At 41.1% G+C, this 22,512-nt stretch overlaps 1 long non-coding RNA gene across 11 annotated transcripts in view; it reads left to right on the top strand.

Annotated features, from left to right (window-relative positions):
* Positions 1 to 22,512, top strand: part of LOC137496363 (uncharacterized) — a 104,055-nt gene that overhangs the window by 45,612 nt on the left and 35,931 nt on the right. For 3 of the 11 annotated variants that reach the window (XR_015498036.1, XR_015498029.1, XR_015498043.1), the window contains exon 5: positions 19,344 to 21,620. The exons of 3 other annotated variants lie outside the window; for them this stretch is intronic. This is a non-coding gene — a long non-coding RNA (uncharacterized LOC137496363). Of the gene's footprint in view, positions 1 to 12,177; positions 14,544 to 15,132; positions 18,059 to 19,343; positions 21,621 to 22,512 lie in introns of those variants that run through there. 5 more of the 11 variants (XR_015498041.1, XR_015498047.1, XR_015498033.1 and 2 more) reach the window with 4 other exon arrangements.

Raw genomic sequence — 22,512 nt, 5'->3', positions numbered from 1 at the left:
TAGTATTCCGGCAGCCTGGAGGGGAATTTCTTAGATCTAATCCTCCTTAGAGACTCGCAGGGCCGAATGAAGCTACTGATGAGAAATATAACAGGTGAACCGACAAAAACGGCAAACAGCGTTTATCTCTTAGCATCTTATTAAATCACTGTTTTCACATTGAATGATCTTGAATGTGTGATGAGGATATTCTTAAAGAGCAAGGTACAGTTGCGCCAGCTGTTTGTATGTTTTTTGCTTAAACTGGAATGTAAAGTCTACGGTAGATGCTTACTAACTACGAGATCAATTTTATTTTTAGCTTTTTAATTGTAACTTTTTTATTGTAATTGTAACTAAGTTTGTTCTTCAGTTGCACCACATGCCCTTAAGTCAGAACATAGCTAGTAGGACGTAAGCTCTCTGTAAAGTAATCTGAGGTTGAATAAAATGATGTAATACCCGATAAGAAGCCTTTTAAATTGTTAAATGTCTCTAAAATAATTCTACATTTATATATTCTGCTCTAAGAAAACCACAACATATTGTGACAACAACTATCCAATGAAATTTTGGATAATTCTTTTGTAACAGTAGGCATGCCTTACATAGGCTACAGTCAGTCACTAATAACAGACATCCGCATCACAAGATGTGAACGTGCACAAAATGAACATTAAGTTATCAAACCATTGAACTTGAAATTATTGTAATAGCCAACACATGAGAGAGAAAAGAACAGGGAGGAAAACTCGGTCATGAATAAATTCTCATTTTAATTGATGGATGTAAATTTCACAAAACACTCCTTGAAAGAAAATTAAACCAGTTTCTTCACAATAAGAATGACCAGAGGGAGATTGTTGTTCTTTATTATCATGAGCTCATCAGGGTAAACTGACGAAGATTTTATTCTCTCAGTGTGAAGTATTTTCAAAGTGTAAAGCAGCTAACTTTCTCTTCCCAAAATGTATGTTGTGTTTGCAGCAAACATGCCAGTGTGTGTTAAAAATACTGTTTAAGATGAGTATGTATGCCTGCACAGGAGCAAAACTAGAAGAAGGCTATGCTGAAGAATGACTAATTGTATAGTATAACTGAATATGTAAAGCTCTGATTATATATGAAGCTATATGTGTCAGAAGCTAGAGTGAGTAACATGTTATCAAGTGATTATGCTATCATGACAATGTATGTAAACATTTAGTACTTTTGCATAAGTTGCATCTATGGAGAGAGAACGTTCGAGGTTACTAAAGTAACCCTTCGTTCCCCGAGGAGGGGAACGGAAGCACTATAAGTGGATTTGATTGTAAAATCCACGCATTGGGGAGGTTCGGTTCAGAAGCTACTCGTCTGAAAGAGTATTGAACGGGCCAATTAAGAATGAATTGGCAGCGCAAGCCTGCGCAGGTGAGCGGCATAAGCAATCAACTGAGTATATAAGCTCACCTGGCGCAGCAGACGCTATCCTTTTTAAGCTGAAGAGACTTTCAACAGCTAAGGGACAGTCATTATGGCGACGGAGTATAGTGCTTCCGTTCCCCTCCTCGGGGAACGAAGGGTTACTTTAGTAACCTCGAACGTTCCCCTTCGGGGGGAACTTCAGCACTATAAGTGGATTTGATTGTAAAATCCACGCATTGGGAGCCCATTGAAAGCGCCATAATGACTGCACCTTACCAACACCCCCGATGAGGAGATAGTCAAGCAAGCGTGACGCACCCACATCATGGGGGGCGCGGTCCTCCAACGTGTCCCTGGCCCTAATTTATCCTACTTCAACAGAAGTTTTACGGATTTATATATATTTTTTGGGAAGTCGTGAGCATCTAGATAATTCTAGGAAAATACGACAGTACGTTGGGAAGCGTGCAATCCCGATAGGGAGGACGCTGCGGAGGCCATCCGTTACCCAAGGGGGGATAGATGGCAGAATTTACATATGGACTAGCCCTAAAAAAGGGGGAGTACGCATAGCAAAAGAGTGGTTAGCGGGGAGGGAAGACACGGGTCCTCCCAGGGGGGGGGACTTAACCGTGGCTGAATAAGCATATGGGATCGCCTAGTGGGGACCACGCATAGCAGGCACCTTTACCCAAAACGCGGGCTGACCAGCGGGCAGACCTACAACGTAGTGGGCCAGCAAGTGACTCCTCCGCTGAGTCAGTGCTGGGGGCCACGGAGGAATCTGCAGGGCTCACCTGACGGGGAACTTTACTGACAGATAAAAAGGCGCACGTATCTCCGTGTTAGGGAAAATGGCGCAGCAAGCGTGTTTCAACACCCTACCGAATTGTTTCCTCAATCACCAAGGGTTACCTAATACCCTTGAGGACACCGGCTCCACTCGCAGATTGTAAAACCTTGCAAATGTGTTGGGTGTCACCCAGCCCGCAGCTCTACAGATGTCTGTTAGAGGGGCGCCGCGTGCGCGCGCTCGAGAGGATGCGAAGCTCCGAGTGGAGTGCGCACGCGCTCTCGGGGGACGCGGCTCATCTCGGCTCTGATAGTGAAAGAAAGGCATCCACAATCTAGTGGGAACTTATTTCGGTACGGCACTTCCCTGCTGCCGACCGCTATAACAGACGAAGAGCTGCTCAGATGATCTAAACTCTGAGTGCGGTCCGGATAATACGCAAAACGCGAACTGGACAATAAATAAGGGCTGGGTCTGCCTCCTCCGAGGGCAGCGCTTGCAGGCTCACTACCTCGTATTAAAACGGAGTGGTAGGAACCTTGGGCACATATCGCGGGCGGGGTCTCAGGACGTGAGAGAAGCCAGCCCAATTACAGGCACGAGTCACTGACCGAAAAATGCCTCCGGGTCCCCGACCCTCTAATCGATATCAACGCGACCAGCAGAGCTGTCTTCAGGGACAGAAAATACTGAGTCGAGGATCGAAGGGATCTGACGCGGCTTGTGTAGCGAGGGCGAGATCCTAAGAGGGCATGAGAGGGGGCGGGGTGGATTAATTCGCTTAACGCCCCTGAGGAACCGGATGATGAGGTTATGCGTTCCCACGGTGCTGCCAGCCACCGCGTTATGAGAGCGGAGATGGCAGCCACGTAACCTTGAGTGTGGAGGGCGACAGCCTGCTCTCCAACTTCTCTCAGCGTAAAGAAAGCACAACGCTGATCTGGCAAATTACGGGGGTCTTCTCAGCGAGAGACACACCATTCAGTGAATAGACTTCACGTCAGGGCATAGGCGCGCTCGGGGAGGGGGCTCTAGCCCGAGTGACGGTATTAGCCACCGCAATCGGAGGTTACCTAAGTCTTCCTCGCGTCTAAAAATCTCTTCAAAGATCGGTGAGGGTGCCAGGTGGTGCCCTGTCCCTGAGAGAGTAGGTGCTCTCTCGAAGGGACTGCCAGGGGAGGGCTATCGCGAGGGAGAGCTCTGACATCCAGGTCCGGTTGAGCCAGAGGGGCGCAACCAGCAACCTGTTCCTCGTCCTCCCTGACCATGCACAGTAACTGCGCGAGCAGGCTCACTGGGGGAAACGCGTATTGCGCGTGCCCCGAGGCCAGCTGTAAGCCAGTGCATCCGTGCCGAGAGCACTCGGTCAGGGAAAGAACAACTGGCAATGAGCGATCTCGGGGGAAGCAACAGATCGATCTGGGCTTCCCCGAATCGCGCCCATATCAGCTGAACAGACTCGGGGTGGAGTCTCCATTCTCCAGGACGCAAGGCTGCCGTGAGAGCGCATCGGCTGCACGGTTGAGCTTGCCTGAATATGAATGGCGTGCAGCGATTTCAGTCGCGGATGACTCCAGAGGAGCAGACGGCGGGCGAGCTGAGACATGCGGCGAGAGCGCATACCCCCTATACGGCTGATATACGCCACCGCCGCCGTACTGTCCGTCCTGACCAGCACGTGTTGCCGCTCCAACACCGGAAAAAAACGGTGGAGAGCGGGGAACACTGCCAACAGCTCCAGGCGATATGCCAATGCTACTGGGTACCTTTCCACAGGTCCGCAGGCGCATGCCCGCAACGCACAGCCCCCCAGCCCGTGTTGGAAGCGTCTGCTGAAACGACAACAAGACTGGACGCCTGTTCTAGAGACACCCAGGCCTGTAGGAACGAGGGGTCGCTCCAAGGGCTGAGGGCGCGGCGACACAGCGCAGTAACAGAGACTCGGTGTGCGCGCGCGTGCCATGCGCGTCTGGGGACTCGATCGTGAAGCCAGTGCTGAAGTGGTCTCATATAGAATAATCCGAGCGGCATGAAGCGGCTGCGGATGCCATATGCCCCAGGAGCCTCTGAAATTGTTTCAGTGGGACCACTGTTTTACTGTCGAGCTCTCTCAGACAGTACAGCATCAGCTGAGCGCGCTCTCCGGAGAGGCGCGCTGCCATGGTGACCGAGTCCAGCTCCAGCCCGAGAGAAGAGATCCTCTGCACGGGGGCGAGTTTGCTCTTTTCTCGGTTGACCTGAAACCCCCACAGGTGGAAGTGCCAGAGCACTTTGTCTCTGTGCATAATCAACTCTGTGCATAATCAAAAGAGAGGGCAATTCAGCCAGTCGTAAAGAAATTGAGTATGCAGATGCCCGCGAGCCGAAGGGGCGCTGAGGCACCCTCCGCGGGCTTGGTGAGGACCCGCGGAGACAGAGAGAGCCCGAAGGGGAGGGCTTTGTATTGCCAAGCTCGACCTTCAAACGCAAACCGCAGAAACTGTCGGTGGCGAGGAAGAGTGGAGACATGGAAATACGCGTCCATCAGGTCTAATGCTGCAGACCAACCCAGAGGACGAACGCACCGGAGGATGCGCTTCTGCGTGAGCATTCTGAACGGCAGCTTGTGCAGGCAGCGGTTCAAAACGCGCAGATCTAGGATTGGCCGTGACCCACCGCTCTTTTTGGGCACGATGAAGCGTGGGCTGTAAAACCCGCTCTCCATCTCGGCTGGAGGGAGCGGCTCGATTGCATCCTTCGCCAGGAGGACAGCAATCTCCTCTCGCAAGACAGGGGCGGACAGGGGGCTGACCCTGGTGAATACACACCCGTGACTTGGGGGGCCGTTTCGCGAACTGAATCGCATAGCCGAGTCTGATTGTGCGTATGAGCCACCGCGAAGAGCTGGCCCGCGCTAACCAGGCAGGCAGAGCTCTCGCTAATGGACTCATCGCTACAATCGCTGACGTACCAGCAGTGGGGCAGCGCGGAGTGGGTGTGCTGATCCGGGAAGCTCGCGGGTCCCACGGAAAAGCTGGAGGTGAGATATTTGCTCTCACTCCAAACCCGAGCTCCGGAGGGGAGGCTCGAGGGGTGGGAGAAAGGAGACCGTCCTCCCAGCGCTCGTGAGCCACTGGCGAAACGCACCGAATCTGCAAGCTAGAAAGCATAGCGTCCCAGACTGGCAGATTTCGGGCTGTCACATCTGGGGAAGTGAAAAGTGCCCTTTCATAATGTTTTCATGGCAGTAAAAAGTGCCGTTGGAAATGGGGCCCCGCCCTCCAGCGGGGAAAGAGCAAGTTCCCTCTTCTCCAGATGGCCTGTCCCAGGGGCGCTTCGCGGTCCGTTGCCGGACTTAGCGGCGTTCTGGGCAGGGGGGCTGCCTGCTTCCGAGGTGCCCGACGCGCTCGCTTCGCCTTAGGCGTGTGCGGGGGCGGAGCAGCTCTCGTAGGCGGGCGCCTTCGGCGAGGAGCAGGTATGAATGGCACGGCGGGCGGAGCGGGCTACGGACCGCCGATAAGACATCACCCACCAACTGCTCTCTCACCGCCTTGAATTCCTGGGTGAATTCACAGACAGTGTCGCCGAACCTGGCTGGGGATATGGGGAAGTCAAGAAAGCGGACTTTGTCGACTTTGCGCATATCAGCCAGGGGTGGCGCTCCTGGACCACTAATGTGGACATCGTCCTCCCCAACGCACACGCAGCGGACTCAGTAGTCCGAAGAGCTAAGTCGGCGGCGGTGCGAAGCTCGTAAGCCTGGGTTGGACCCACCCTCGTGCAGCTCGGCCAGCGCCTGCGCTTGGTAGCGCTGGTAGGTGGCTATCGCATGCAAGGCGGAAGCAGCCTGGCCCGCAGCTATAGTAAGCTCTAGCTCCGAGGGAGGTAGATAACTTACAGGCTTTGGATGGGAGACGAGGCGGACCCCGCCAAGAAGAGGCGCCGCGCGGATTTACCGCCATCGCGCACTCAACCTGAGGAATCGCCACATACCCCCTGGCTGTTTCACCGTCAAGAGTGGTTAGGGTGGAGGAACACGCAGCACGAGCAGAAAAAAGTGCTTTACAAGACCGCGTGAGCCTACTGTGCACCTCCGGGAAGAAGGGAACGCCCCTCTAGTCGGTCCGGCCGCGGAGCTGGGGGATAAACCATCTCCAACCCACGGCCGAAGCAGCCCGGGAAAGCACGGCTAACATGTCCGTTTCAGGATCCGTAGTGACAGCGCTCACCAGCCCGAAGGGGGCGAGCGGGTCTGGATCATCATCGGACAATGAAAGCCCACCCTCCGATGCCGCGGTGGACATCTGGTCTCCGGTGTCATCGGGCGTAAGGGCTACCATCTGTTAGACGGATCGCTTCCCCCGCCCGAAGCTTGGATGGAGCGCTTAGAGGAGCGGGAGGTCCGCGGGCCCGTGGGCGACGGATTATCTCTCGCTGAAACCCTCAGATCTGCCCGAGTGCCCGCTGCAGAGCAGGGGACAACTGGGGTGGTTCGCCTTTTTGCAAAGGCTAACCGCGATCTTGCGCAACAGTCATGGCATCGCAATGACGACATGAACTGCCCGCGAGCAGCGCATTAACATGCTGGACCCCCAGACATGTAACACAGTGCCCGCGCCCATCATCCGAGGACAGGAAACCACCGCATCCAGAAACGCACAGTCGGAGCGCCGTCCTGATAAGGACGTGCTGCACGACTGTGTTGCTCTTTCTGTGAAGTTTGCAACTTTATACGCACCGCTCTGGAGGACCGGACCCAAAGAACGCCAGGCAAGGGAGAAACCCAGCTCGACCGTCTGCCACTGCGTGTACACACTCTGGACCGGGAGAATGCTCTCGTTCGCTCAGAATCGCTGGTCACAGCAGGAGGAACCCTCATCGACTCGATCAGAAAGTCTCTGAAGCGAAAAGGATAGCGTCTGCTGCGCCAGGTGAGCTTATATACTCAGTTGATTGCTTATGCCGCTCACCTGCGCAGGCTTGCGCTGCCAATTCATTCTTAATTGGCCCGTTCAATACTCTTTCAGACGAGTAGCTTCTGAACCGAACCTCCCCAATGCGTGGATTTTACAATCAAATCCACTTATAGTGCTGAAGTTCCCCCCGAAGGGGAACTTTAGTTTTAAAACAGTTGCTGACATGACATAGACCTGTGACATCTCGCAGACCATAGCAAGCTGGCAGAGAGCCAAGAATAGCAGGACCACTTAGAGTAGAAACCTATTCAAAAATGGTCAAGAGTTAAAACAAGACACGTAGGGGTGTGGAAAATAATCTGTATAAAGATTGTGGAAAACAGAGACGTTAGAAAGAGTAAGACAAAGAGGAGGAGAATGCTATGAGGTCTGCTCTGCTCTTTCTTGGCTTTATTATGGAGAATAAAGTCTATTTTCTGATATTCAAAACCTCCTGTCTGATATTTTCTCATTGATGAGAAGTCGAAATACGACAAAACTAATCTCACTGTCATCTCTTTTCTACCGATATACAAGGGCAGAGGCGATTGCAAATTTTTACTTGGAACATAGTGTACATTTAAACTAAGTTCAGTGCTGCAACACAAAAATATTTAGTAGTGTGTAAGTTGTAACTTAGTGTACCTTTCATCACAACTAGACTATGTTTTGACTTACGCATGGCTAGTACAACTGCCGCCAGGTCCTAATATTGTGATGGAGTCTCTTACAACAGGTTTAAGGCGATGCGGTGCCTCATTGGTTAGGACTGTCACCTCACAGCAAGAAGGTTGCTGGTTCGAGTCCTGGCTGGGTCAGTTGGCATTTCTGTGTGATTGTGCATGTTCTCACCGTGTTTGCGTGTTTTTCCTCTGGGTGCTCCGGTTTCCTCCAAAGTTCAAAAACATGCTGTTTAGATAAATTAAATAAACTAAATTGACCGTAGTGTATGTGTGTGAATGAGTGTGTATGAATGTTTCCCACTACTGGGTTGCAACAAGAAGCGCATCCGATGTGTAAGACATATACTGGATAAGTTGGCGGTTCATTCCGCTGTAGTGACCCAGATAGCATACGAATGTGGGCCACTTTAGGCAGATATGCGGCACTCAATGTCTCAAGCATACAAATGTCAGGCATCTACTAGGCTGTTCAGAGCTGACCTCAAACCTGTAAAATGGTCCACAAAGGAATAGAACACATACACACTCAAAGTACAATCTCTTTAAAACCCAAGGCTGAGTGTACTTTCAGCCGACTTTATCAAAACTGGTTAAAAACCACAATAATCTCCATCCAAACTGGCAGCTTGCATACAAAGGAAACTAACTTTAAAATATTTGACACTTAAAATGGCAAATATGACTTTAGACATAATATACACATAGCAAATAATATGAACAGCTGTTACCAATTCTTCAAGAGCCCAGGTCCACTCAAGAGGTCTTCATGACTTTTGACCTGGCTGGGTTGTTCCTGAGGAAACAAATTATTTGAAATACAGAAAAAGCAATGATGCATATGTATTGCAGTTTTACTCTGAAGTGGGATAACACTAAGGTATAGGCTCTTAAACATTCAACTTTATTAATATTCATGAAGACATAAGAAAGGATATGTATTACTCCATTCTGGAGCGGACATCCATCAGAAAATCTACACCATCAATATCTATTCAATTTCAGAAATGAAACCATTTTAGAGTGTTCATATTTAGCAATCAGGAGGAAATTATGAAAATGTGTCTCTTTGATCGTGTTGATGTAGGTCATTAGCATGTAAAATATGATGATTCGTTATTGCAATTCAGCTTCAACTTTTTATATGATTCGTTATGTCAATTCAGAGTCAACTTTTTATATGATTCGTTTTGCCAATTCAGAGTCAACTCTTTATATGATTCGTTATGCCAATTCAGAGTCAACGTTTATATGATTCCAGACGGCAAAAAGGCAAGATTCTGAAGTGTCCGGCTTCTGATATATTTTTTGAGCCCTCCTCTCACTGCAACCGCCTGCTCTAGTCCACATTGCAGTCAAGGCAAGGCGCACCTCAAACGAGCCTAACTTTTTATATGATTCGTCATGGCAATTCAGAGTCAACATTTTATATGATTCGTCATATCAATTCAGAGTCAACTTTTTATATGATTCGTCATGGTAATTCAGAGTCAAGTTTTTCTTTTTAGAGAGAGTATCTTTATTTATTATGCACTTTTTAGATGAACAACTGGACAGCTTTCGAAAACCCATTTGACTTTCTCTTTGAAAAATGCATGTCAGAGATTTACTGACCTTATAAATTCACTGACCACAACAGACCGCAGTCAACCATAAGTGAGCAATAATGAAGTCGCTACAACAGACTAACAGCCTCTCACTTCCTCATAGTGTTTCACATCCTAAACGGTCCCCATATGTCCCAACACACTCCCTCTGCAACTAAAGGTTCCCAGGGGTCTCAGTTGACCCTCGCTGAACCTCTGCAGTACAATAAAAGGGAGGAAACATTTACATCTGCCAGACAGTGTGAATGACACACGGCGCAGTTTATTAAAACGTCATCAGTGAGCATGGATGCGTGACGCTTAAACAGCTGAGACCAAACAGCTGATTCAGACGCTCAAACACTATGAGCTGTCATGAAACGATTCCAGTGTTTCATAATGGTGGGTTTTGTAACATTTTCTCAGATTATTGGAAGACAGGGAAAGTATTGTCTTGTGTCATTGCTTTCACTTCTCCTCTGAGAGGAACAGAAAATGAGATTGTAAATAGCGGGTCACCATTTAAACATCGCAAGGCAGAAATGATTATAAAATAAATACAATGTTTTGGTGCAAGTCCATGTGTCATTTAGTATATTATAGTACACTGTAAAAAATGCTGGCTTCCATACAATTTCTTAATGTTGTCCCAACAGAAATTAAGTTAACTAAATTGTTTTGACAAATTTAAGTGGATTGAGTATAAAACAACTGTTCCCAAAAAATCTTATAAATTGTAATTTGAATAAGCAGAATTTTTTTCTGAACAAAAAAGAAAAGTCATTTTATGAGCCTATAGTAATATTAATTTAACTAAAAGTTGTATATTATGGATAGTATTTTAAAATTTCTAAAGTTATTGTTCCATCACACTTCATTCAGTCCTAAGTTGTTGTTTTTTCGTACTACCATTAAAATGTATGAAGTTTTAGTTTTTAATACTTTTATTGAAGTGTTAAAATGTATCAAAAGTAATGGTAATGACATTTATAATGTTACATTTAAGCAATTCCAGCATTATGGTTGTGACGTTTACAGCAAAAACAGAGAAAGTATCATTTAACATTATATTGAAACATCTGTTTATATTTTTCAAAACAACTTACCACAGAGTTATGAAGTCAGAAAAATGTCAATCTGTAAACATGTTTTACATTTTAAATGAGGAAAACATGCATTATGGATCTGACCAAAAAAAGTCTGAGTTTACAGCATACAACATACTTTGCAGAAATTTCGTGAGCTAAACTGCACAACCCAAAATAAATTATGCTAATCCACAGGATAAGAGTTGGCTCACTATAGAACAAAAATGATTGATTTGATTTTATTTGACATTTTTGCATTTATGAGGGAAAAGCTTTGTTATGGATGTGAAATTGACACTTGTTTGATTTAAAAAAAAAAAAAAAAAAAAACTGGTAAATCAAATATAATAGTTTGTAAACTTGGACAGACACATTGTTGAGTGTTTTTACAGTATTGTAAATTGCAAACCTGCACAAAAAAACTTGGAAAGGATTTTTCTATTTTTGTGAAAACTTAATTTTTTTCATAGGAATGTTGACATTTGCATGGAATTGCTCATTTCTCTTTCAAATAAGTGATGTTTTTTGCATTTTCTAATTGTCAAAAATTCGTGAAAAAACACTTTTCACAATATTAAATATTAATAGTCATCAAATCAATATTTGACAATCATTTCTGAAGGATCTAGTGACACAGAAAAAAAGAATAATGGCTTCTGAAAATTCAGCTTTGCTTTCACATGAATACATAAAATTGTATGTATATATATTATATATTTTATTTGATTTATTTTTTCCCCAAGTTAATGCAACTATATATATATATATATATATATATATATATATATATATATATATATATATATATATATATATATATATACACACATACCTACATACATATAAGTTGTAATGCTTCCCGATTTTACCCCAACAATGACTGCAGCCACAAAAATAAGTGAGTCCATTATGGCACAACATATTTTCGTCCAATAAATTTTTGGTGGTAAAATATCTGTAATATCAGTACAATTCCCATTGTTACACATTTCTGCTGTGTAATTGGCTCTTAGATCAATATAGTCAATATATCAAGTAGTGGTTAGTGCATCGACACATGCACTCTGGTGCTCACGGCGACCCGAGTTCGTTTCTCTTCTCTTCTCCCCAACACTTTTCTGTCAATACTCTCTACTATCCTGTCCAATTAAAGGTTATAAAACCTAAAAAAAAATAATTATAAAAAAAGTCCAGAGCTTATGATTGTTATTGACATAAATTGTATCGCGATTCGATATAATATTGTTTATCGACCCAGACCTAATGTATATATTCTAATATTTATATATATTCATTAGAAAAGAGTATAAAAAACAGCATTTATATACTGTGTTGAATCACCAGTTGCTATGTAATGCAAACCCCTGAATCAAACCTCTAAAATCCAACCATTTACTACTCCTAGTGTCTACTCCAAGTATTACAATGAATTTCCACTAATTAAAAAATAACAAATCTCATTAAGGTCAGTGTGAGCTTGTGAGGCTGGATGTAGAAAGCCTTGTCACTGTCCTCCCCTCCATCATACCATGTTCTCTCTCCTTCACTGAGCTGGAGAACATCAGCGGGACGTTTTTCTGTTTCGCTTTTCGAGCTGAGTCTCGGCTGATGGGATAGGAGACTTAAGGGCATGTTGATGTTGTTGAAGTTTGGTCCAGAGCAGATGGAACTCGCAGCAGTGATTTTTAAAGAGCCCTCAACCCTCTGCAGGTCTCACGTGACCAAGAAGAAGGAAACCAGGTGGCTGTGCGCTCTTGGACCAGCTGGAGGAGTGAAAGACCATCTGACACTCAGCCAGAGAATCATACACTCTCCTCAGCAAACACTTTGCATGTCAATACCACAGCAGCACAAAGGGACAACGAGAGAGACAGAAAGACATAGATCCAAGAAATTGAACTAATTATCCTGGCGCTCGGCTATTTCTATCCCATTTTCACAGCTGAACAATTGGGCCCTTAAGTGGACAAACCAGCGCAGAAAAGTGGTTTATGAGCATCTTCAGGTCGTAAAGTGACCAGGAGTGAGGGTTTTGAACAGTGGGAGTCAGTGGTTTTCTTGCATATGTGTGAAAATGCAGACTTTTTAAATCAAAAACAAAATCTCCTATTATAATGTATAAAAAAAATTCAAGTTAACAATAATTTATGACGCATGTGAGTTTTCCATTTATTTATGCTTTCAAAATACATTATTAGACCTTGTGTAATAGAGCTCTGGGCTCTTATTTCTAGAACTTTTCATAGAAACCTAAAAGTAAGCATCCACCAGAATCATTTATTTAATTTATTTATTAATCATATGCCTAATCTGATCATTTAAAGTGCTTCAATTCAGTCGATATTTCAATTAAATACTTTTACTTAGAGTTTACTTACATTTGCGCATATTTTCATTTTTTTAGGTCACAACCTTTGTGTGTGAAGGTGTGTGCATAAATCCCTGCTCTGTGAATTTTTAATATTGAGAAATTTACTCTGCAGTTAAGCAAAGTGACTCATATGGACATTTTTAGTAGCTTCAAACAATATAAGAAATCATATTTATCCATAAATTCCAGTGACAGCAACAAGTAACAACAACTGAAGTAACAGTTTATTGCTTGTTTTTTTGGATCAAAATTTGTATTTCGCACAATTTCCAACTACTAAAATGTAAATATAAATCCCCTTGTCGAACTCTCCAATGTCAAACGTTGTCAGAACAGAGATTAGTATCCCATAAGGCAATTTCAAAATGATAAAAAAGCACACCTGTGAATAACCAGCTCTGTTTTACAGTATTTTATTACTTCGATTTTTTTGTCTTGTTTCTAGTCCAAATATCTAAAAATTCTTAAATCAAGAAGATTTTATTGACAAGTAAAACATATTGTCTTGTTTTAAGAAATAATATGCCAAAATTAAATGACTTTTCCTAAAAACAAGCAAATAATCTGCCAATGAAATAAGCAAAATAATCTTATGTCAAAAGAAAAATCTAGATTATTTTGCTTAACCCTTCGGCAGATTATTTTGCTAGTTTTAAGAAAAAACTCACTTAATTTTAACATATTATATCTGAAAACAACACCACATGTTTTGCTTTCCTAGAAAATGCTTCTTGATATAAGAATTTTTAAATATTTGGACCAGAAAGAAGACAAAAACATTTAATGAAAAAAACATTTTTGCTGTGTATAATACGGTTAAAAAGAAATAGTTCACCAAAAATGAACATTTTATTTATTTGCTCATCCTCAAGTGGTTCCAAATGTATATGGGTTTCCTTTTTCTGACGAACACAAAAGAAGATATTTTAGAAACCTGTAACCATTTATTTGAATAGTAGGCTCATCAAAAACTATGAAAATCAATGGTTACGATTTGCAAATATTTTTAAATAAGTTATTTTGTGTTTAAACAGGTATAAACAGGCTTTGTCCATAAACACTATGGAGATGAAATACAAGTGAAGACTGAGTAAATGAGGACGGAATTTTCAGTTTTGAGTGAGCTATCTTTTGAAGAGTCCAATAAGAGAGTGCATATTTAAATATTTACTAAGTATTTTATATGGTCAATATTTAAACTGTCCCACGGACTGGCCCATATGATCCTCAGATGTTTCTTTTGTGGAGATGAGGATGCTCACTACAGTGAGAAGGAAGCATCTGCATGATCTCCCGACCTCTGACCTCCAGGCTTTGCGTAAGGGGGTAATTTAGGCTTTTTACGCCCCGTTAGGATCAGTCAAGCATTCCTGAGTGCCCAAGAATCAGGGTCAGCAGCTGACACACTCTCTCTTATTCTCTGTGTCTTTGTCTTTGTCTCTCGAGTCCCTCCGGACGAGGTGTTATAATACTGCTCATTTCTTGTCTCTCCTCATCAGTTAGCCGTTTCTGTCAGTCTGATCACCTGTCGAGGTTCAGGCGTAGCTGGAGATTTAACTGCGTAACCCATGACAGCTAAAGGTCAGGATTTGGTGGATTTCTCAGGGTGCGTGTGTGTTTTTGGGCTCTGTTGGATTCTTTAGTCTATGTATTGTAGGATTAAGAAAGATACATTTTTGTCAATCCAATTAAAAATTGATAACGCTAAACACAGGAGTAAGCTAAAATGTTTTGAGCTTTTAACCAGTCACAGAAGTGGTTAAAAACTGATTGCTTTCACAGTGTAAACGCTCATGTGGTTGAATGCATTTGAACAGCCTCAAAAGACCACCTACCGTCTAGCTACTGACCTAACATGATCGATACAAGACATGTTTTCAGAAAGCATGCCTAGCAAAGCATTGATGTTTTACCGGGTTGTATGAAAACATGGATTATAACTGATATCCAAGGCTAGACAGAATCTGTGGATGCTTTAGCGCATTTTTACGCATAATGTAGTAAAGAAATTCAATCTGTGTATTTCTGATAAATAATTTTGAGAGTATGGGAGCTGATCTAATCAAATTATTCATTCATTCATTCATTTTCTTGTCGGCTTAGTCCTTTTATTAATCTGGGGTTGCCACAGCGGAATGAACCACCAACTTATCCAACAAGTTTTTTAACGCAGCGGATGCCCTTCCAGCCGCAACCAATCTCTTGGAAACATCCACACATACACACACACACTTATACACTACGGACAATTTAGCCTACCCAATTCACCTGTACCGCATGTCTTTGGACTGTAGGGGAAACCGGAGCACCTGGAGGAAACCCACGCGAACGCAGGGAGAACATGCAAACTCTACACAGAAATGCCAACTGAGCCGAGGATCGAACCAGCGACCTTCTTGCTGTGAGGCGAACATGCTACCCACTGCGTCACCTCAAATCAAATTATTTAAATATTTTTAAAGAGCCCCTATTATTGGCTTTTTGAAAAATACCTTCCATGCAGTGTGCAAGACAGCACTAAGTGAATGAAAACATCCAGTTTTAAATCTGAAAGTGCACCTTGTTTAAAAACAATAGATTCGACTCAGAGTCATTCGTCCGGATCTTTTGGCTGTTCGTATCGTCAACACGAAACAATACCAAACATCTTCCGGATCTGGTAAAACGTGAACGCGCCTTACCCTACTAACGCTAGCAGAGTGTGGATGTGTGTGGGACTAATCATGACTGAAGATGAGTGAACATGAATAAGTGAACGTTCTGGTGATTAATGCAATAATCTATCCCCCAACAGGGGATTCATTGGCCGTTTGTTAAAGGAATGATCAGAAAAGACTATTGATTAATGGGACTTTTTCAAAGCTTGACAGGAATTTTATCAGTACACAGTTTATGAATTAATTTCTTCCTCTATTTCATAAACGTAAGTAAGTGCGATTAAAGTGGTTGCCTCCTTGTTTTCTCTAGCTTGCAAAATATGTTTTTAATTGTTTTTACTTACTTAATCGCTCTACGCAGCTTTTACTGTATCTGGTTAACTCTTTATATTCACATATAGTGTCTAAAGCCACATTGAAAACATGGTGCGTGGCACATTGTTAACGGATTTATATACATTTTTGAGCTTGCAATCCTCTGGCCACCATCAGCTGTTCCACACACAGAAGGCAGTCAAGTTTCAAAATAGTTCAGACCAATCGCAACAGACTGGGTCATCAGACCAATAAGCACAGGTTAGCATCACACTAAGTAGGGGTTTGGGAACAAATGAATCGCTGAACAAATCATATGGGAGTCATTGGGATAATTACAGTAGGTAAAAATAAATGCATATTATAAGACAATGAAAGGGTTTTTCGTTCTTGCATGCATATCAGCCTGTTGTTGGGAACCCCCAAAACCAAAATGTGACTTTTTTTAACCAGTAATAGGCGCTTAATACAGATTCAATCAATTAAATCTTCTTTATTGGTAAACAGAGTTTAATAATAAGATTTCTGCTAGCACAGTTTCTGTGTGAGTCTTTTGATATCTTAGTTGCCATCCACATTCTTTTCATTTGCTTGCTATCCTGCATGCTTGTAAGGCATGCTACATTGGTTTGTTCATTTAATAGTGCTCGTGCATTCCACTGAGCACTTCAGCAAAACCTGATGTTCAGCATAATGAAATATAAAGGATGGGTCCTGACATAAGTGTCTGAACAAGCATTTTCAGCGATCAGATCATTGAAAGCAAGTTAATGCTAGAAACTAAAAGTCTTTTAGGATTTTGAATCCAATGTTGTTTCAAAGTGGTTTTAGATTGGTGCATAGGGTAAAGCATCCTCTTTGGCATTTGAAAGCTTGACTGAATTAGCTAAATATTTAAGAAGGATATAAGAAGCAAGCAGTTGGTCAAACTGTATAAATGATAGGTGTTAAAATCCTGCAGAAATCTGCTGCAAATTCTAATATTGGTTATCCGTCTTTTTTCTATACCCTATGACATACTGTATGTGCGAATTATGGGAGCAACTTCCATTAATCTGTAAACAATCAGTAAAGCGTTTTAAATAATGTGGGTACAATCAGGCAGAATTATTCTCCTCATATTTCAACCATCCAATATTAATAGAAAACTTATTAGAATTAACAAATTACATTCAGCAGACCATGAATAAACCTAATAACTCAGGACAAGTCTTTCTGCTGTAGTTTTGTGGACGTGTTGGATATAACCCTACTGTATGGAATACAAAGAGAAATAATCTGGAGGTACACTACACTGTGAAAATGTTGTGCAAAGCTTTATTTTTTAATAAAAAAATATAATTCACAAAGGAAAACATATTCCTCCCATGCTGGCACCTCAAAACGACATCAGTTTGATGACAATTGACAATCTTCGGTGCTTCCCACACATAGACTTTACTTAGGCGGGTCACCCAGGTATTTCAACAGCTGCCCAAATACATTGAGAGACACTTTTTTTACTCTTATTATTATCCTTATACACTTTGTTCTGCAGACCCATAGCGACGTTCCTTTTTGGGATCAAAAAATATTTGTCCAACCGGGGTTTTTTTAAATTTTCTAAAATGTCAAGGATTTGGCTTTTGCTTTTGCTGTTATTAATTGTATGCGTTTTTTGCATGAGAGTGAGAGAAACATTAAATAATTAATTATTTAATCTAAACGACTCCGAAAAACTAAATACTCGAAGAGGAGGAAATGACTATGTCTAAATGTCTAAACTGGCTGCAAAATATATGTACACCATAATGGTTAATCAACGCATTTAGCTTATTTAAAAAATATACACGTTTTAATCTTGTAATTATATAATTTACATATACTCATTTGCTGTATATTTTATTTACAGTTGAAGTCAGAATTAATAGCTTCCTGAATTATTCACCTCTTGTTTTCCCCAATTTCTGTTTAATGGAGAGAAACATATTTTCAACACATTTCTAAACATAATAGTTTTAATAACTCATTTCAAATTACTGATTGATTTTATCTTTGCCATGATGACTGTAAATAATATTTTACTAGATCTTTTTCAAGACATTTCTTTATAGCTTAAAGAGACATTTAAAGGCTTAACTAGGTTAATTAGGTTAACTATGCAGGTTAGGGTCATTAGGCAAGTTATTATATAATGATGATTTGTTCTGTAGACTATCGGGAAAAAATAGCTTAAATGGGCTAATAATTTTGTCCCTAAAATGTTTTTTTTTTTAATTCAAACTGCTTTTATTCTAGCCAAAATAAAACAAATAAAACTTTCTCCAGAAGAAAAAATATTATCAGACACACTGTGACAATTTCCTTGCTCTGTTTAACATAATTTAGGAAATATTTAAAAGGAAAAAATAAAATAAAAGGAGGGCAAATAATTCTGACTTCAACTGTGCATATCTAAAATGCTTTAGAATTCAAGTTTGCTTCTGATTTTTGAAAGAGATAGAGAAGCAGATTTGACCTGTCATTGGGTGCACATTTGATTTCTATTTTATTTTAACCCAATAAAAAGAAATAGTGTATTACAGTGCCATAACAAATACAATTATTTTAAATAATTAAAATATGTTTGTCACATATAGTATACATTTTATTTTGTCACATATAGTTATTTATGTGTCAATGGTGTGTTTTAGTCCGGCTACCAATGCAAATATATTTCAAACCTGTGGAAAACACTGATCTTGATGTCAAAACTACATCAAATTGACATTTTTGTGTTTTTGACGCCAATGTTAGATGTTAGTTTGATGTTGTTTTCACTTCAAAGTAGTTTACATGCACTTTAGGAATATAAAATACCCTGTAAACTTGGTATTTGGAATTTAGGCTTTCAAGTCAATAAAGCTCATGTCATGTGTGTCATCATTTTCATGGTCAAAAGGGCATCAGTGTGTGGATGTCAAAAGGATGTCTAGGTTTTGACATCAAATTGATTTTAGACTTGTTTTTTGATGTCATCTAAATCAGTGTTCACTATGGAGATGAATTATTTGTTGGTAACTCTATTATTTAAACTATGAAATTGAATGTTTCCCGAGCCAAAAAAAGCAGAACATGAATTAAAATGTAGTAGGCACATGTCTAAGAAGGTAAATGGGCTGTCATTACAGGCTTTGTTCAGTTCTTTTTATATTGCCATGTTCTAAATGTGATGAATCCAATTACAAATTGCACTTTATAATGAAAACAGTGATAGCCATCATATTGAAGAGTCATCATCTGGCCACTTCAAAGGGCCCTTCAGAATGAAGGATTTTGAAGGATATAGAAATAATGGACAGATTATCTCTGGACTCTTAAAGTTTTTGTGAATGTTTATGATGCAGATAGCAATGGAGGATGCATTAGAAGTGAATTATAAGAAACATAGGCCACATCCAAAGTCAAATACAGCTATATTTAAAAAAAAAAAAAAAGTTGGTATTTTATACACTGACAAAAGTCTTGTCGTCGATTCCAGTTGTAAGAGTAACAAATCATCACAAATTCTGCAGGAGACCTATTGGAACCCACATGGACCCAAGATTCTCACAGATCAGTCAAGTTTGGTGAAGGAAAAATCATGATTTGGGTTTACATTCAGTTTGGGGGCATGCGAGAGATCTGCAGAGTGGATGACAACATCAACAGCCTGAGGAATCAAGACATTTGTGCTGCCCATTACATTACAAACCACAGGAGAGGGCAAATTCTTCAGCAGGATTGCGCTCCTTCTCAAACAGTACTTCAGCCTCCACATCAAAGCTCCTGAAAGAAAAGAGGGTCAAACTGCTCCAGGATTGGCCAGCCCAGTTACCAGCCATAACCATTATTGAAGATGTCTGAGGTAAAATAAAGGAGGAGGCATTGAAGAGGAATCCAAAAAATCATGATGAACTCTGGGGTCCTGCAAGAACACTTTCTTTGCCATTTCATATGACTTTATTAATAAGTTATTTGAGTCATTGCAGAGATATATAGATGCAGTCCTCCAAGCTCATGAGAGTCATAAACAATATGAATTCTTTTTCCACTGCACCATGACTTTATATTCTATACTGTACACTATTTTTGTGAAGAGACAATACTTTTGTCTAAGCAAAGTCAGACCTTACTGTCCTAGCTAAATAATTAAAAATCAAGGCATGATCATATTTTATTTTGGTAAAATAAGCTTAATTTAGAGGCCCTTGCCTTGCATATAGGCCACTTCTGATACCAAATGATCAACAAGAAGTCAAGTTATTATTTGTTGTTCTTAAAACTTGGATAGGCGACAAGACTTTTGTCAGGTAGTGTAAGCATTTTGCCAAGACTTGGATAAGTCTGAAAATAATGCCTAGCTGTTTTCGAATGAACAGCCACTAGGTATTTTTAAATGTAATAATAATATAATTGGTCCACATCTTGATAGTACTACACCACTATGTTACACAACAATGAAAACAAATACAACAGCAGGATATATGCTAGCTTTACAAAAAAAATGCATTCATCACGTTCGTCTTGTGGTGGTTTGTATACATGCATATGTGCATGCGTCATTATCTCCATTTTTGTTTATCTCTTTGGGAGAATTACAGCACCACATACTGGTCTGCCATATAAACTGCTCAAATTTATTGTCATTTCTAGTTGGTTTCAGTAGTTTAGTGTGTAGGCAGAAATCTTTGGTAATGAGCCAAAAAAAGTTTCTATGGCTTTGTGTGGTAGTAGTCTTGGTGCTTTTTTTTTTTCCTTTCTGCTACAATTTCCATCCCTTCAAAGCCCTCACTCCAGAGGATAAACCCTTCAAAGAGATCAAGGCTCAGGGTTGAAACTTTAGAATGGAACACAGCTTTGATAGCATTCAGTAGATGAGGCTGATGTGGAAGTTTAAGGATTCAAAAACTAGCCTTCTAGAACAGAACTGGGATTTATTGCGATCACAATCACAGTTTGTACCCTTGAGCAAGACATTGATTCCTAGGTTATTACAGGGGAAAACTCTCTAGAAGTTGTTTGGGATGAAACTCGATAAAAGTTTCCTCTAAATGGCAAGTACTGAGTAGCGAAGGATAAAGAAAGCTTTGTGAAGACCTGAGGCCTTTTCTCTCAACTGTATCATAAAAAGGTCATTACGTTAAGCTTTTCAATAGTATATTGAGGCCACCTGGTGGTCAAAATAATGAATAGCGTCTACCAGGCTAGAGTGTCATCAAGGTCTTTTTGTACAAAGAATGATAACTGTAAAGATAACTGTAATAAAAACTGGATTGTTGTCGACAAATGTATTGTAGTTACACTGGAGGTTTATCATCTAATAATAATAAATAATACATTTCATTTATATAGCGCCTTTCCAGAGCTCAAGGACACTTTACAAAAGAATGTGACTAAAGGAGATAGTACAAGCAGATAATTGTAGACAGCATTAGATACACAAACATACAGGAAGTCCAATATAACAAACTGGCAGTACAAAAACAAGTGTGGTGGATCGATAAAGTGGTCAGTTTGTCAGATCAGAAGTGAAGCATTTAGAAAATAAGTGAGTTTTAAGTAAAGATTTGAATTCTGAGATATTGTTAGCAGAATGGAGTGAGCGTGGTAGAGAGTTCAGAGTTTGGTTTCAGCGGGGATTTGATATTAGTAAGACTGTTTGGTTTTGATTGTTTCTTTGCTTTAGCGCCACCCATAGCCAGTCTTTCTAATTTAGGTTTTTGTTTTGGTTGTGAATTGTAAATATTGTAAATAGCTCACTCACTGCTTTACTTATCACCACTAGTAATAAATCACTTTATTTGCACAGCAATTCTTGTATGTGGTCATTACTTTGAGTTCAATTTTCTTTGAGTGTTTGTTTGAACAAAATCCTTGATCAAGTGTGCAACCCCACTTCCCTAGACTGCCCAGGGGTTGTAACAGGGTGCAATAACACTAAATAATCTGCCCCCCCATTGAAGAGAGGCGGTACCAAGGGACAGCAAGAAGGCCAGAGTTAGCGGAACGTAATGAGTAGGCATGGGACGATAACCGTGTTTAAAGTATACCGCGGTTTGGAAAAGTCAAGGTTTTAAAACGAAGTCCACTGCAATGCCATTCCTAAGGTATGTGTAAGAGTTTTTTATTTACTTTTTTTTTTTTCGGACAACAGTATCTCCAGCAGAAAAGATATCCAAAGATGCCATTTTAAATTGTAAAAAAAATCTGTGTTTTTGAAACATTTACATTTAGTCATTTAGCAGACGCTTTTATCCAAAGCCACTTACAATTTACACAACTATAAGAGCAACAATGAATAAGTGCTCTAGGCAAGTTTCAGGTGTGTAAAGTCTAAGAAGCAAAGCATTAGTAATGTAAGTTTTTATTTTTATTTTTTAGTACATTTAGCGGTGGAGCCAGAGAGGCAATTGTAGATTAGGAAGGAAAGTGGAGACTAAATAGTTAAGTTTTTAGTCGTTTCTTGAAGACAGCGAGTGACTCTGCCGTTCTGATGCAGTTAGGGAGTTCATTCCACCAACTGGGCAGATTGAATGCAAGAGTTCGGGAAAGTGAAACAAATGAAGACAGCTAAAGTAAATGATTCATTTGAATTATTTAGACTTGTTTACTGTTCCAAAATATTATAAATGTTTCCCAAATTAAAATATACTGTGTTCAAAGGGGTAAAATGTTTTGTTTTTTACCCAGATATTAAATATA

Source organism: Danio rerio, chromosome 8 (genome assembly GCF_052040795.2).
Source record: "Danio rerio strain M-AB ecotype USA chromosome 8, GRCz13ab, whole genome shotgun sequence".
Classification (NCBI taxonomy): Eukaryota; Metazoa; Chordata; class Actinopteri; order Cypriniformes; family Danionidae; genus Danio; species Danio rerio.
This window is presented reverse-complemented; position numbering and strand designations above follow the sequence as displayed.